We start from the raw sequence: 12,718 nt of genomic DNA, 5'->3' as shown, positions 1-12,718 counted from the left end.
TGGTGCACGCCTGTAGTCCCAGCTACTCAGGAGGCTGAGGCAGGAGAATAGCTTGAACCTGGGAGGCTGAGGTTGCAGTGAGCCGAGATGACGCCACTGCACTCCAGCCTGGGTGACAGAGCTAGACTTGATCTCAAAAAAAAAAAAAAAAAAAAGAAAATATGAAAAGGAGAGGGAAGCAAAGTCAGGCGTGGATCCCGCCCTGGGATGCGTGGTCTGGAGTCGCAAGGCGGGCTGCGCTATGTGTGTGCCCGAGGTCATCCGGTCCAGTGTGGGAATCCGCCTCTGCCGCGTCCGGGTGCCTGCGTGTGTGGGCGTGTGTGCCCGTGGATCCACCAAGTGAAAGCTTTGGGGAAACATCTTTGCATGTAAATCTTTGCATTTGGGATAATTAACTCAGGATTAATTTATAGAATTATAAGTCCTGGAGCGAAGGGTGGGAACAGAGTTAAAATTAAACCTCCTGAAACACGTCACAGCGCCACCAGATCGCTTCGCTGAGAAGACTGTGTGCCGTCAGGGTCCTTCTGTGGGGTGAGCTGGGATTTAGCGCGAAACTCACGGCTGCGGGGCTGCTGGGCTGGGAAAAGCGTGGCCCCGGGCGTGGGGTCTTGTCTCCAGTGACGTTCCCAGCTGGGGTTCTTGTGGCCCCTGCCCTGGTGGCAGGATGGGCTGAGGGGCCGGAGGAGGCTGGAGGTGGAGCCCTCTAGGTAGAACTTATAGGGCGGGATTAAAAAGGGACAGTTCGGCTGGTTTTTTCTTTTCATCTAACTGGGTGTCGGCTGTCTTCCACAAACTTCTGGTTTTTATTTTTGAGACGGGTCTCCTTCTGTATCCCAGGGTGGAGTGCAGTGATGCAAACTCAGCTCACTGCAGCCTCAACCTCCTGGGATCAAGTGACCCTCCAGCCTCAGCCTCCTGAGTAGCTGAGACTACAGGCATGTGCCACCACACATGGCTAAATTTTAATTTTTTTTTTTTTTTTTTTTTTTTTTTGAGATGGAGTCTCGCTCTGTTGCCAGGCTGGAGTGCAGTGGCATGATCTCGACCCACTGCACCCTCCTCTTCCTGAGTTCCAGTGATTCTCCTGCCTCAGCCTCCTGAGTACAGCTGGGACTAGAGGCACATGCCACCACATTCAGCTAATTTTTGTATTTTTAGTAGGGACGGGGTTTCACCATGTCAGCCAGGATAGTCTGGATCTCCTGACCTCATGATCTGCCCGCCTCGGCCTCCCGAAGTGCTGGGATTGTGGGTGTAAGCCACTGTGTCTGGCCTTAGGCACACTTTTCATTGAGAACAAAGCTATTTGTTGTAAGGGAACACCTTGACAACTGTTCACACACTAAACTACCCAGGTAACCAGCACCCAGATCAAGAAACGGTGTTGACAACCCCTCTCCCCCCACTCCCAGTTACTGCCGTTCTCCCTGACCCTGTCACGGTAAGCACCGTTCCGTCTCTTGGCTTCAGAATGTGGCCTGCTTTTGAACCTTACATAAGTAGAATCCTACAGTGTGACCTCAGATTCTTTCATCGTCCTTGCGAGATTCCGTCACGGTGTTGCGTGTCTTTGCGGTCTGCTCCTACGTCTGATGCCTTTTCCAATAGCCAGGAGGAATCAGGGGAAACACACGTGCTGTGGGAACAGGTCACGCCATGCGCTGAAATTACAATACCTCTGAATTACTGCCCAGAGTCAAAGAAATAAAGCTGATTTCCCTAAAGGATGTTCTGTGGTGAACAGGAAGGAATTTGCATTCAGCACAGCTGTTAAGGCCACAGGAAAGCATGTGGTATTGTGGTGTGAGCCTGGGTTGGGTGTACAGAGATCTGGGGTGCAGTCTGACCCCTCTGGGCCTTGGTTTCCCTAGATGGACATGCAGGTGGTTAGTTGAGGGGCCCATCCAGCTCAGTGCTGTGACGCTAAGCAGATACTTTGCAGTGCTAAGAAGTTGTTTTCCAAAGTGTTTGAAGTTTGCTCTTAAGATCTTATTTAAGCGGGGCACAGTGGCTCATTCCTGTAATCCCAGCACTTTGGGAGAACGGGGCAGGATTGCCTGAGCCCAGTCTGGGCAACATAGCAAGACCCCATCTCTATAATTGTTATTTTTTTAATTAGCTGGGCATGGTGGCATGTGTCTGCAGTCCCAGCCAGTTGGGAGACTGAGGCAGAGGATGGCTTGAGCCCAGGAATTTAAGGCTGCAACGAGCTATGATTACACCACTGCACTCCAGGCTGGGCGACTGAGCAAGACAGTCGCTACAAAAAATTTTTTAAAAGCCAGGCGTGGCGGCACGCACCTGTGGCCCTAGGTACTTGGGAGGCGGAGGCAGGCGGATGGCTGGAGTCCAGGAATTTGAGGCTGCAGTAAGCTGTGATCGCGCCACTGCATTCCAGCCTGGGTGACAGAGCGAGACTCCATCTCTACAAAACATTTTTTTTTTTTGAATTAGCAGGGAACTGCTCGGAAGGCTGAGGTTGGTGGATGGCTTGAGCCCAGGAGTTTGAGGGTGCAGTGAGCCATGATCACGCCATTGCATTCCAGCCTGAGTTGGCAGACCAAGACTGTCTCTTAAAAAAAAATCTTATTTACCAATTTGGCTCATTTCTAAGTGGAGCAAATATGCACTGTCTCGCTTGTGCTCTGCCTGAATTACCCCAGGCCAGGTTTCTTGGTGGAAGGAAGGAGCCGTATAGATTGTGCCAGCTTCGCCCAGGTGCAAGACCTTCTGAGAGGCCTTGATAAGTGGGCAGCTCCCACTGAACAGCCCTCAGGGATGGAGACCCAGTGCCCACATACCAGCTTGTTCTTCCATTCTGGGACCGTTCTCCCAGTTAGGAATGTTCCCTTGTGTTGGCTGAAAGCCTGTGTCCCTAAACTCTCTACCAGCCTAATGGTAACGAAACTCGGGTCTTCAGGAACCAAAGCCATGAAGTCAGGATTTGGAGAGAGGGTATCATCGTGGTCTTTTTTTTTTTTTCAGTTGAGACAGGGTCTCATTCTGTTGCCCAGGCCTGGAGTGCAGTGGTACGATCTCAGCTCACTTCAACCTCTGCGTTCAAACAGTTCTCCTGCCTCAGCCTCCCAAGTACCTGGGATTATAGGAATCTGACACCATTCCCAGCTAGTTTTTGTATTTTTAGTAGAGACGGGGTTTCACTATGTTGGCTGGGCTGGTCTCGAACTCCTGACCTCAGGTGATCCACTGGCCTCAGCCTCCCAAAGCGCTGGGATTACAGGCGTGCGCCACTGCGCCCAGCCCGTCTTTCCTTTTTAAGGCTCAGTAATATTCCAGTGTGTGGACAGGCTGTGTTTTGTTTATCCAGCGACGGATGCCTGGGTGGTTTCTGCCTTTTGGCTATTGTGAATAGTGATCCTTTGAACGTGGCTCTCCAGACGTGTCTGTCTTTGGGACTATTTCTGTCTTATTAACAACATTGCTGTAATGAGGGATCTGAAATCTGAGAAATTGCCTCTTTCAACCCCCATCCAGTGCTTGAGCCCATCCTCCCAGAATCCCACAGAGCCTTCTCCCGGCCTCAGGTTCGTGGGTAGAAGGCTTGCTGCCTCCCGACACCTCTGAACGAGAGCCCGGAGCTGGGTGGCTTGGGGTGCAGGAAAGAGGCTTGTGAGTCGGGGTGACGGCAGAGGGCTGTGCACCCAGGCATCTTCTATCTACAGATGCCCGGGGAAGGCAGCAGTGGGGGTGCTAGATTGGATGAAACCTGGATTAGATGCTGAGACACACTTTCCTCAGTGGCCAGGATTGATGGACAGTGGAATTCGTCAGTGGAGTCTTGGAGACTGAGACCTTTAAGAATAGATGCAGCTGGGCACAGTGGCTCATACCTATAATCCCAGCACTCTGGGAGCCCAAGGTGGGCGGATGACTTGAGGGCAGGAGTTTGAGACCAGCCTGGGCAACATAGCAAGACCCCGTCTCTTCCTAAAAAAAAAAAAATTTTTTTGCACTCTGTTACCCAGGCTGGAGTGCAGCGGCACGATTTCAGCTCACTGCAACCTCCGCCTCCCAGGTTCAAACAGTCCTCCTGCCTCAGCCTCCTGAGTAGCTGGGATTACAGGTGTATATCACTGTGTCCAGCTAATTTTTATATTTTTAGTAGAGATGGAGTTTCACCATGTTGGTCAGGCTGGTCTTGAACTCCTGACCTTGTGATCAGGAGTTCCCAAAGTGCTGGGATTATAGGCATGAGCCACCATGCCTGGCTACTAAAAAAAAGCTTTTTTAAATTAGCTGGGTATGGTGGCACGTTCCTGTAGTCCCAGCTGCTCGGGAGGCTGAGGCAGGAGGATTGCTTGAGTCCAGGAGGGTGTGGCTGCAGTGAGCTATATTTGTGCCTCTGCACTCCAGCCTGGGTGCAGAGTGAGACCTTGTCTTTAAAAAAGGAAAAAAAGAAAATGCATCCTATGGAATCTGTTTCTCTCTCTTTTTTTTGAGATGGAGTCTCCCTTTGTCGCCCAGGCTGGACTGCAGTGGCATGATCTTGGCTCACTGCAACCTCTGCCTCCCAGGTTTCCAAGTAGCTGGGATTATAGGTGCCCAACACCATGCCCAGCTAATTTTTGTATTTTTAGTAGAGATATGGTTTCACCATGTTGGCCAGGTTGGTCTCGAACTCCTGACCTCAAGTGATCCGCCTGTACTGCCGTGGAATCTATTTCTGTTAGGAATGTGTTCAGTTGCGCGTAACCTGAGAAGCAGAGGCTTAGAAGGGAGTGGTTTCTCCTGTAACAGGAGGCATGGGTGGGTGGTCCAGCCGCAGACAGCTGCTCAGGCGCTTCAGAGGGGCCCATGCCGTCTGTCTGTCTGTCTGTCTGTCTGTCTGTCTCTCTCTCTCTCTCTCTCTCTCTCCCCTCTGGCCGAGGGCTTTGGTCATCCTGGCCTAAAGGAGGTGTGGACCACCAGGCAGGGAACAGGGGTAGGGTACTGAGCCCCCAGTGCCTGCTTCCAGGGAAACTCTGCTCTTTTGTTTGGGAATGCCTTGCTGGTGAGACTGTGTCTCCTGGTCATCCCTGGCTGCAGGAGAGTGTAGGAATGGGAGGAATTTTGTGGTGCAGCCCCCATAGAAGAGAGCAGGGAGAAGTTGGTTAAATGGGGATGGAGGTACCAGCCACAGCATCTGTCTGCCATACAATCCCAGCACGTTCAGCCGGGTGTGGTGGCTCACGGCTGTAGTCCCAGCTACTCAGGAGGCTGAGGCAGGAGGATCGCTTGAGCCTAGGAGTTCAAGACCAGCCTGAGAAACATAGCGAGACCATGTCGCTACAGAAAATGAAAAAATCAGCCAAGCGTGATGGCGTGCACCTGTAGCCCCAGCTACTCAGGAGATTGAGGGTGGGGAGGAGCCCGTGACCCCAGGAGTTCAAAACCAGCCTGGACAATGTAGCAAGACCTTGTCTGTAAAAACAGGGAAAGCAATGAGACGCATTAGACAAAAGTTGGACTCAGTGATATAGATGAGAGAATTACAAGATAACTTTTCTTTCTTTTCTTTTCTTTTCTTTTGAGACAGAGTCTTGTTCTGTCACCAGGCGCCAGGCTGGAGTGCAGTGGCACGATCTTGGCTCACTGCAACCTCCACCTCCCAGGTTCAAACAATTCTCCTGCCTCAGCCTCCCAAGTAGCTGGGACTACAGGTGCACGCCACCACGCCCAGCTAATTTTTGTATTTTTAGTAGAGACGGGGTTTCACCATGTTGGTCAGGATGGTCTCGATCTCCTGACCTTGTGATCCACCCTCCTCGGCCTCCCAAAGTGCTGGGATTACAGGCGTGCCCGCTGCACCCGGCCGAGATGACTTTTCTTTGTCTCTGTTCCCTTTCTGAATAGGAAGGCTTTCCAGATCTCCTTGATATTTGGAGAAATACGAAGTCCCCCAAAGTGTCACACCTGTTTTCGCAGCCTCCCTCCTAAGAGCTAACCAGACCCGCCCCTGCTTAGCTTCTGAGCTCGGATGAGATCAGGCGCTTTCTGAGGAGGTACGGCTCTGTTTTCGCAATCTCTAGGAATTTTTTTTAAAGCCAGAGAAAGATAAATTATCCACATTACTCAAACAATTTTTAAAAATATACAAGAAAGCCTAGCTTATTTAAAGCCTAAAAAACTGTGGTTTCATTGGTGACAAAGATGTTAAATGTTTAAAATGTGATTAAATCTAAAATTGGTGACATCTGAATAAACCGTAGTTCTGAATTTGATGTAGCCGGTGTGTGGCGATGCTGAACAGAACAACTTATCCATAATGCATTTCTATATTTTAAACTAACGAAGATGCTTCGGAAATATAGAGGACTTTTTCTTTAAAGAATTACTTATATTTTAATCTTTTCAAATTTTCCATTTTGTTTCCGTCACTTCCATTTTTTCGGAATCTTGTGCCTTTTTACAATCACAGTCAGAGGGTGGTGGGACGGGAGGCGGAGCTCTCAGCATAAAACATAAAATGAGCGGGTGCAGTGGCTCACTCCTGTAATCTAGCACTTCGGGAGCCCAAGGGGAGAAGGTCGACTGAGGCCAGGAGTTTGAGATCAGCCTGGGCAACATAGTGAGACCCTATCTCTAAAGAAAAGTAAACGTAAAAGCTTAGCTGGGTGTGGGGACGCATGCTCTGGTCCCAGCTACTCAGGAGGCTGAGGCAGGAGGATTGCTTGAGCTCCGGAGCTAGAGGCCACTGCACTCCAGCCGAGAGGCAGAACGGAGCGAGACCCTGTCTCGAAATAAAGAACTGTAGCACACTCAGAATCCTGGAGTCCTGCTCTGGGTATCAACATCGGATGAAGGCTCTTTAGCTGCAGTTGGAAAGGGAGCTATGAAAAAGACCTGGCATGAAGAGCAAATGGTAAAGACGGACCGAAGCGGGATGCTTGTAGCTGCAAATGAACGGGAGCCCTGGCTGGGGGCGGTGCTCACACCTGTGACCCCGGCACTTCGGGGGCCAAGGCAGGAGCGTTGCTTGAGAACAGGAGTTCAAAACCAGCCTTGGCAACATAGTAAGACCCTGTCTCTAACAAGATTTTTTAAGTCAGCCAGTGCAGTGGCAGGCGTCTGTAGTCCTAGCTACTTGGGAGGCTGAGGCTGGAGGACCGCTTGAGTCCAGGAGATCGAGTCCAGGAGGCTGCAGTGAGGTATGATTGCATCACTGCACTCCGGCCTGGGTAACAGAAGAAAAAGAGAGAGAGAAGAAAAGAAACTATAGCCCTGTCAAAAAAAAAAAAAAAAAACAGAGAGAAAGAAGAAAAGAAATCTCCACTAAGAGTGCCTTAAAAAATAAGGACTTTTGGCCACGCACAGTGGCTCATGCCTGTAATCCCAGCACTTTGGGAGGCTGAGGCAGCAGATCACTGAGGTCGGGAGTTCGACACCATCCTGGCCAACATGGCAAAACCCTGTCTGTACTAAAAATACAAAAATTAGCCCGGTGTGGTGGTGCACGCCTGTAGTCCCAGCTACTCAGGAGGCCGAGGCACGAGAATCGCTTCAACCCAGGAGGCAGAGGTTGCAGTGAGCCAAGATTGCGCCTTTTTTTTTGAGACTGTCTCAAGAAAAAGAGAGAAAGAAAAGAAAAATAAAAATGAGTTGGGTGTGGTGATTGGTGCCTGTAGTCCCAGCTACTCAGGAGGCTGAGGCAAGAGAATCTCTGGACTCTGAGAGGCAGAGGTTGTGGTGAGCCGAGATTGCTCCACTGCACTCCAGCCTGGGTGACAAGAGCGAAACTTCATCTCAAAAAAAAAAAAAAAAGAAAGAAAGAAATACGGACTTTTGCAGTCTCACCCAAATCTCATAGATGGTGGATCTGGGGTCATTCAGGGCCAAGGTCTTCCACAAGTTTTCTTTGCTGTCCTCACACCCCTTCACCTCCCGGGCTCATTCTTTTCATTCCAGTAGTTGGCTGTCATGGTCGGGGGTGTCACCTGCAGGAGAAGGAGGACATCCCTGGTTTCAGTCCCCTCTCCTTTCTTCTTTGAGATGCAGTCTCGCTCTGTCGCCCAAGCTGGAGTGCAGTGGCACGATCTCGACTCACTGCAACCTCCACCTCCCAGGTTCATGTGATTCTCCAGCCTCAGCCTCCCGAGTAGCTGGGCTTACAGGGCATGCGCCATCACACCCAGCTAATTTTTGTATTTTTAATAGAGACAGGGTTTCACCATGTTGGCCAGGCTGGTCTCAAACTGCTGACCTCAGGTGGTCCTCCTGCCTTGGCCTCCCAAAGTGCTGGGATTACAGGTGGAGCCGCCGTGCCCAGCCTGCTTTCAGTCCCTTTCTAAGGCCAAGGACAGCTCTCCCAAAAGTCCCTCATGGCTCAGCGGCCAGAATTGGGTTCCTGCTGTCCTTACACCTGTCTCCGCTAGGGGAAAAGGCGGGCCTTAATCTGAGCCTTGGAGAATCTCCAGATTCTCTCCAGGGATTAGGAGGACCCAGCTGCCCCAAACACCAGTTGTCAGGACAACCCAAGCAAAGAGTGTCTTGTCTGTAGCTGCCGGGACACACGGGGAACTCTGGTAGCAAGGAGGGGGGCAGAGGACTCGGAGGAGAGCCTTTGGGGTCAGATCCAGGACTGGAACTCCGGTATTTTTGACAGGGTCTAACTCTGTCCCCTCCGTTGGACTGCAGTCCTGCAATCATAGCTCATTACAGCCTCGACCTCCAGGGCTCAAGCAATCCTCCTGCCTCAGCCTCCCGAGTATCTGGGACAGCAGGCATGCACCACCACACCTGGCTAACTTTTTAATTTTTTTGTAGAAATGGGGTCTCACTGTGTTGCCCAGGCTGATCTTTAACTCCTGGGCTTGATCCTCCTGCCTTGGCCTCCCAAAGCACTGGGATTACAGGCATGAGCCACTGCGCCCAGTGAGACCCCAGGTGTTTTAACTTCTGCTGCACTGCAGATGGGTGTAAGACCTCCTCCCGCTGCCCCAGCCCAGAGCCCGACCTGAGCAGATATGAATGGAAGGCCAGGGCTGCGGCCGGCAATACTCTCCCTTGCTACAATGAAAGTGGGGAGGGGGCAGGAATCCAGGACCCCTGGGCCACTCTGTCCCCACTGGGGAGCCTCTGGGACAGGAGAGGGGGTATTCAGAGGGAGGCTGGGGCTGCTGGGGAGAAAGGATACCCTCCCTTCCAGAAGGGGAGAAATTTCTTTTTTGTTTGTTCTCTCAAGCTTCTTTTTCAAGAAATAAGCATATGGCAGCGGATGGTGCGGGGGCCGTGTTTGGGTGGGGTGTGTGCCTGCCTTTGCCTTTTACGTGCTTGGGTGTATTTTTTTTTCTCCATCGGCTCCAACGCCCCAGCTGGTCCATGGGGCAGTGAGACTTGAATCACAGCGGCGCTTTCCTGGTGTCCAGAAAAATCCAGCTCTTGCTAGTGGCGCTTCCAAGGGGGAAGAGATGGGAGAGCTCTCCAGCAAGCCCAGGCCTGAGCTCTGCAGAGGTCCGAGCTGAGGACTGAGTGTCCAAGGGCCTGAGGGTGCGGACTGTCTTTGTGAGGTTGGGCACAGCCACTGAAGGAGCCACTGTTCATTTCCTGAAGCTTCTGTAACACGGACCACAGACCTGTGCCTTAAAAGAACAGAAATTTCAGGCAGGCCCGGTGGCTCACGTCTGTGATCCCAGCACTTTGGGAAGCCAAGGTGGATGGATTGTCTGAGGTCAGGAGTTTGAGACCAGCCTGACCAACATGGTGAAACCCCATCTCTACTAAATATACAAAATTAGCGGGGCGTGGTGGCGCACGCCTGTAATCTCAGCTACTCAGGAGGCTGAGGCAGGAGACTCCCTTGAACCTGGGAAGCAGAGGTTGCAGTGAGCCAAGATCATGCCATTGCATGCCAGCCTGGGAAACAAGAGCAAAACTCTGTCTCAAAAAAAAACAGAAATTTCGGGCCGGGCACAGTGGCTTGTGCCTGTAATCCCAGCACTTTGGGAGGCCGTGGCGGGTGGATCAAGAGGTCAAGAGATCGAGACCATCCTGGTCAACATGGTGAAACCCCGTCTCTACTAAAAATACAAAAATTAGCCGGGCATGGTGGCAGGCACCTGTAGTCAGAGCTACTTGGGAGGCTGAGGCAGGAGAATCGCTTGAACCCAGGAGGCGGAGGTTGTAGCGAGCCAAGATCCCACCACTGCATTCCAGCCTGGGTGACAGAGTGAGGGGAACAGAAACAAATTTCTTTTTCTTAAACTTCTATTTTAGGTTCAGAGGTACAAGCGCAGGTCTGTGACACAGGTACGTTTGTGTCATGGGCTTTGTTGTACAGATTCTTTTTCACCCAGGTATTAAGCCCAGTACCCAATAGTGATTTCTGCTGACCCACTCCCTCCTCCCGCCCTCCGCCTGCTGACAGGCCCCGGTGCGTGTTGTTCCCGTCTTTGTGTCCATGTGTTCTCATTGTTCAGCTCCCACTTATAAATGAGAACACGTGGTATTTGTTAGTTTGCTGAGGATAATGGCCTCCAACTCTATCCATGTCCCTGCAAGGAACGTGATTTTGTTCTTTTTTATGGCTGCATAGTATTCCGTGGTGTAATGTGCCACATTTTCTTTATCCAGTCTATCACTGATGGACATTTGGGTTGATTCCATGTGTTTGCTGTTGTGAATAGTGCTGCAGTGAACATGCATGTGCATGTGTCTTTATTGTAGAATGATTTATATTCTTTTGAGTATATATATCCAGTAAGGGATTGCTGGGTCAAATGGTATTTCTGTCTTTTGGTTTTTGAGGAATCCCCACACTGTCTTCCACAATGGCTGAACTCATTTGCAATTTCAGCAGTGTGTAAGTGTTACTTTTTCTCCACAACCTCACCAGCCTCTGTTATTTGCTTGCTTGTTTTGGTTTCGTTCTGAGATGGAGTCTCACTCTGTTGCCCAGGCTAGAGTGTAGCGTTGCGATCTCAGCTCACTGCAGCCTCCACCTCCTGGGTTCAAGCGATTTTCCTGCCTCAGCCTTCTGAGTAGCTGAGATTACAGACATGCACCACCACGCTTGGCTAATTTTTTGTATTTTTGTATTTTTTAGCAGAGATGGAGTTTATTAGCCACCATATGAGCCAGGCTGGTCTCGAACCCCTGACCTCAGGTGATCCGCCCGTCTCAGCCTCCCAAAGTGCTGGGATTACAGGTGTGAGCCACTGTGCCCGGCCCAGCATCTGTTATTTTTTGACTTGAGTAACAGCCATTCTGACTGGTGTGAGATGGTATCTCGTTGCGGTTGTGATTTGCATTTCGCTAATGATCAGTGATGTCAAGCCTTTTTTCGTATGACGGTTGGCTGCATGTACACTTCCTTTTGAAGTGTCTGTTCATGTCCTTTGCCCATGTTTTTATAAGAACAACAGAAATTTCTCTTCTCACAGTTTGGAGGCCAAAGGTCCAAAATCATTACCATTGGGCCGAAATCAAGGTGCCCGCAGTGCCATCCTCCCTCCAGAGGCCCTCACGGGGAGTTTGTTCCTGGCCCCTTCTAGCTCCTGGGGGCTGCCAGCACTCCCAGGCTTGTGGCTGCATCACTCCAGTCTTCAAGGCCAGCATCTTCCAATCTCTCTCTACTTCATCTTCACTGGGACGGCTCTTCTGTGTGGGTGTCCAGTCTTCCTCTACCCTATTAAAAAATTTTTTTTGTAGAGATGGGGTCTTGCTGTATTGCCCCAGCCAGTCTCAAACTCTTAGCCTCAAGTGATCCTCTTGACTCCAAGTGATCCTCCTGCCTTGGCCTCCCAAAGCGCTGGGATTACAGGCATGAGCCACAGTGCCTGGCTATGACCTCTTCTTTTCTTTTGAGATGGGGACTCGTTGGCTCAGGCTGGAGGGCAGTGATATGATCTCAGCTCTCAGCATCCTTGACCTCCTGGGCTCAGAGAATCCTCCCATCTCAGCCTCCTGAGTAACTGGGACTACAGGCATGCACCACCACACTCGGCTAATTTTTTTTAGGCTCTCACCATGTTTCCCAGGCTGGCCCCAAACTCCTGGGCTCAAGTGATTTTCCCGCCTTTTAGCCTCCCAAAGTGCTGGGCTTACAAGTATGAGCCACCACACCCGGCCATGACCTCTTCTTATAAGGATGCATGTGATTTTGAACCTCCCCTGCTAAGCCAGAATAATCCCCCTATCTCAAGATCCTTAATCACACCCGCAGAGTGATTTTGCCATAAGGGTAACAGGGATTAGGATGTGGCTGTCTTTTGGGGTCATTTTTGAGCCTATCTCAGGTCTCGAAGGGCAAACTCCAGGAGCCGTTCTAGTAGACGGGTTCTCCTGTGACAGATGCCAGCCAGCTAAAGGAGACAAACAGAAGGTCCCAGCTGACCCATCTCGGCTCTGTCCCACATCGAGGGACTTTGTTCTCATTGATGTGGACTCCCTAAGCTGTATATCTAGGCTGCAGTGCAGTGGTGTGATCTTGGCTCAGGGGATCCTCCCATCTCAGCCTCCCGAGTAGCTGGGACTACAGGCATGCGCCACCACACCCAGCTAATCTTTTAAGTTTTTTGTAGAGATGGGGTCTTGCCATATTGCCCAGGCTGGTCTCGAACTCCTGAGCTCAAGCCACGTCCACTGTCCCAAACAGCTGCCCCGCCTTGGAGGGTACAGTGGCATCAGCCTCGTGTGCCCTCAGGGTGTCTCCGTTATTTATCTTGGACTGCATAGACTGATAGTAGCTCAAACTTAGCCGTGTCAAACAGCGGTCGTG

The 12,718-nt window shown here is 51.0% G+C and overlaps 1 protein-coding gene and 1 long non-coding RNA gene across 16 annotated transcripts in view; both read left to right on the top strand.

Annotated features, from left to right (window-relative positions):
* Window positions 1-12,718, top strand: part of GTF2IRD1 (GTF2I repeat domain containing 1) — a 139,152-nt gene that overhangs the window by 29,645 nt on the left and 96,789 nt on the right. The window lies entirely within an intron of this gene.
* LOC144579969 (uncharacterized) lies at window positions 10,207-11,504 on the top strand. The gene is made up of 3 exons (XR_013528740.1): window positions 10,207-10,248; window positions 10,747-10,801; window positions 11,382-11,504. It is a non-coding gene; the product is annotated as an uncharacterized LOC144579969 (long non-coding RNA).

Source organism: Callithrix jacchus, chromosome 2, assembly GCF_049354715.1.
Source record: "Callithrix jacchus isolate 240 chromosome 2, calJac240_pri, whole genome shotgun sequence".
Classification (NCBI taxonomy): Eukaryota; Metazoa; Chordata; class Mammalia; order Primates; family Cebidae; genus Callithrix; species Callithrix jacchus.
This window is presented reverse-complemented; position numbering and strand designations above follow the sequence as displayed.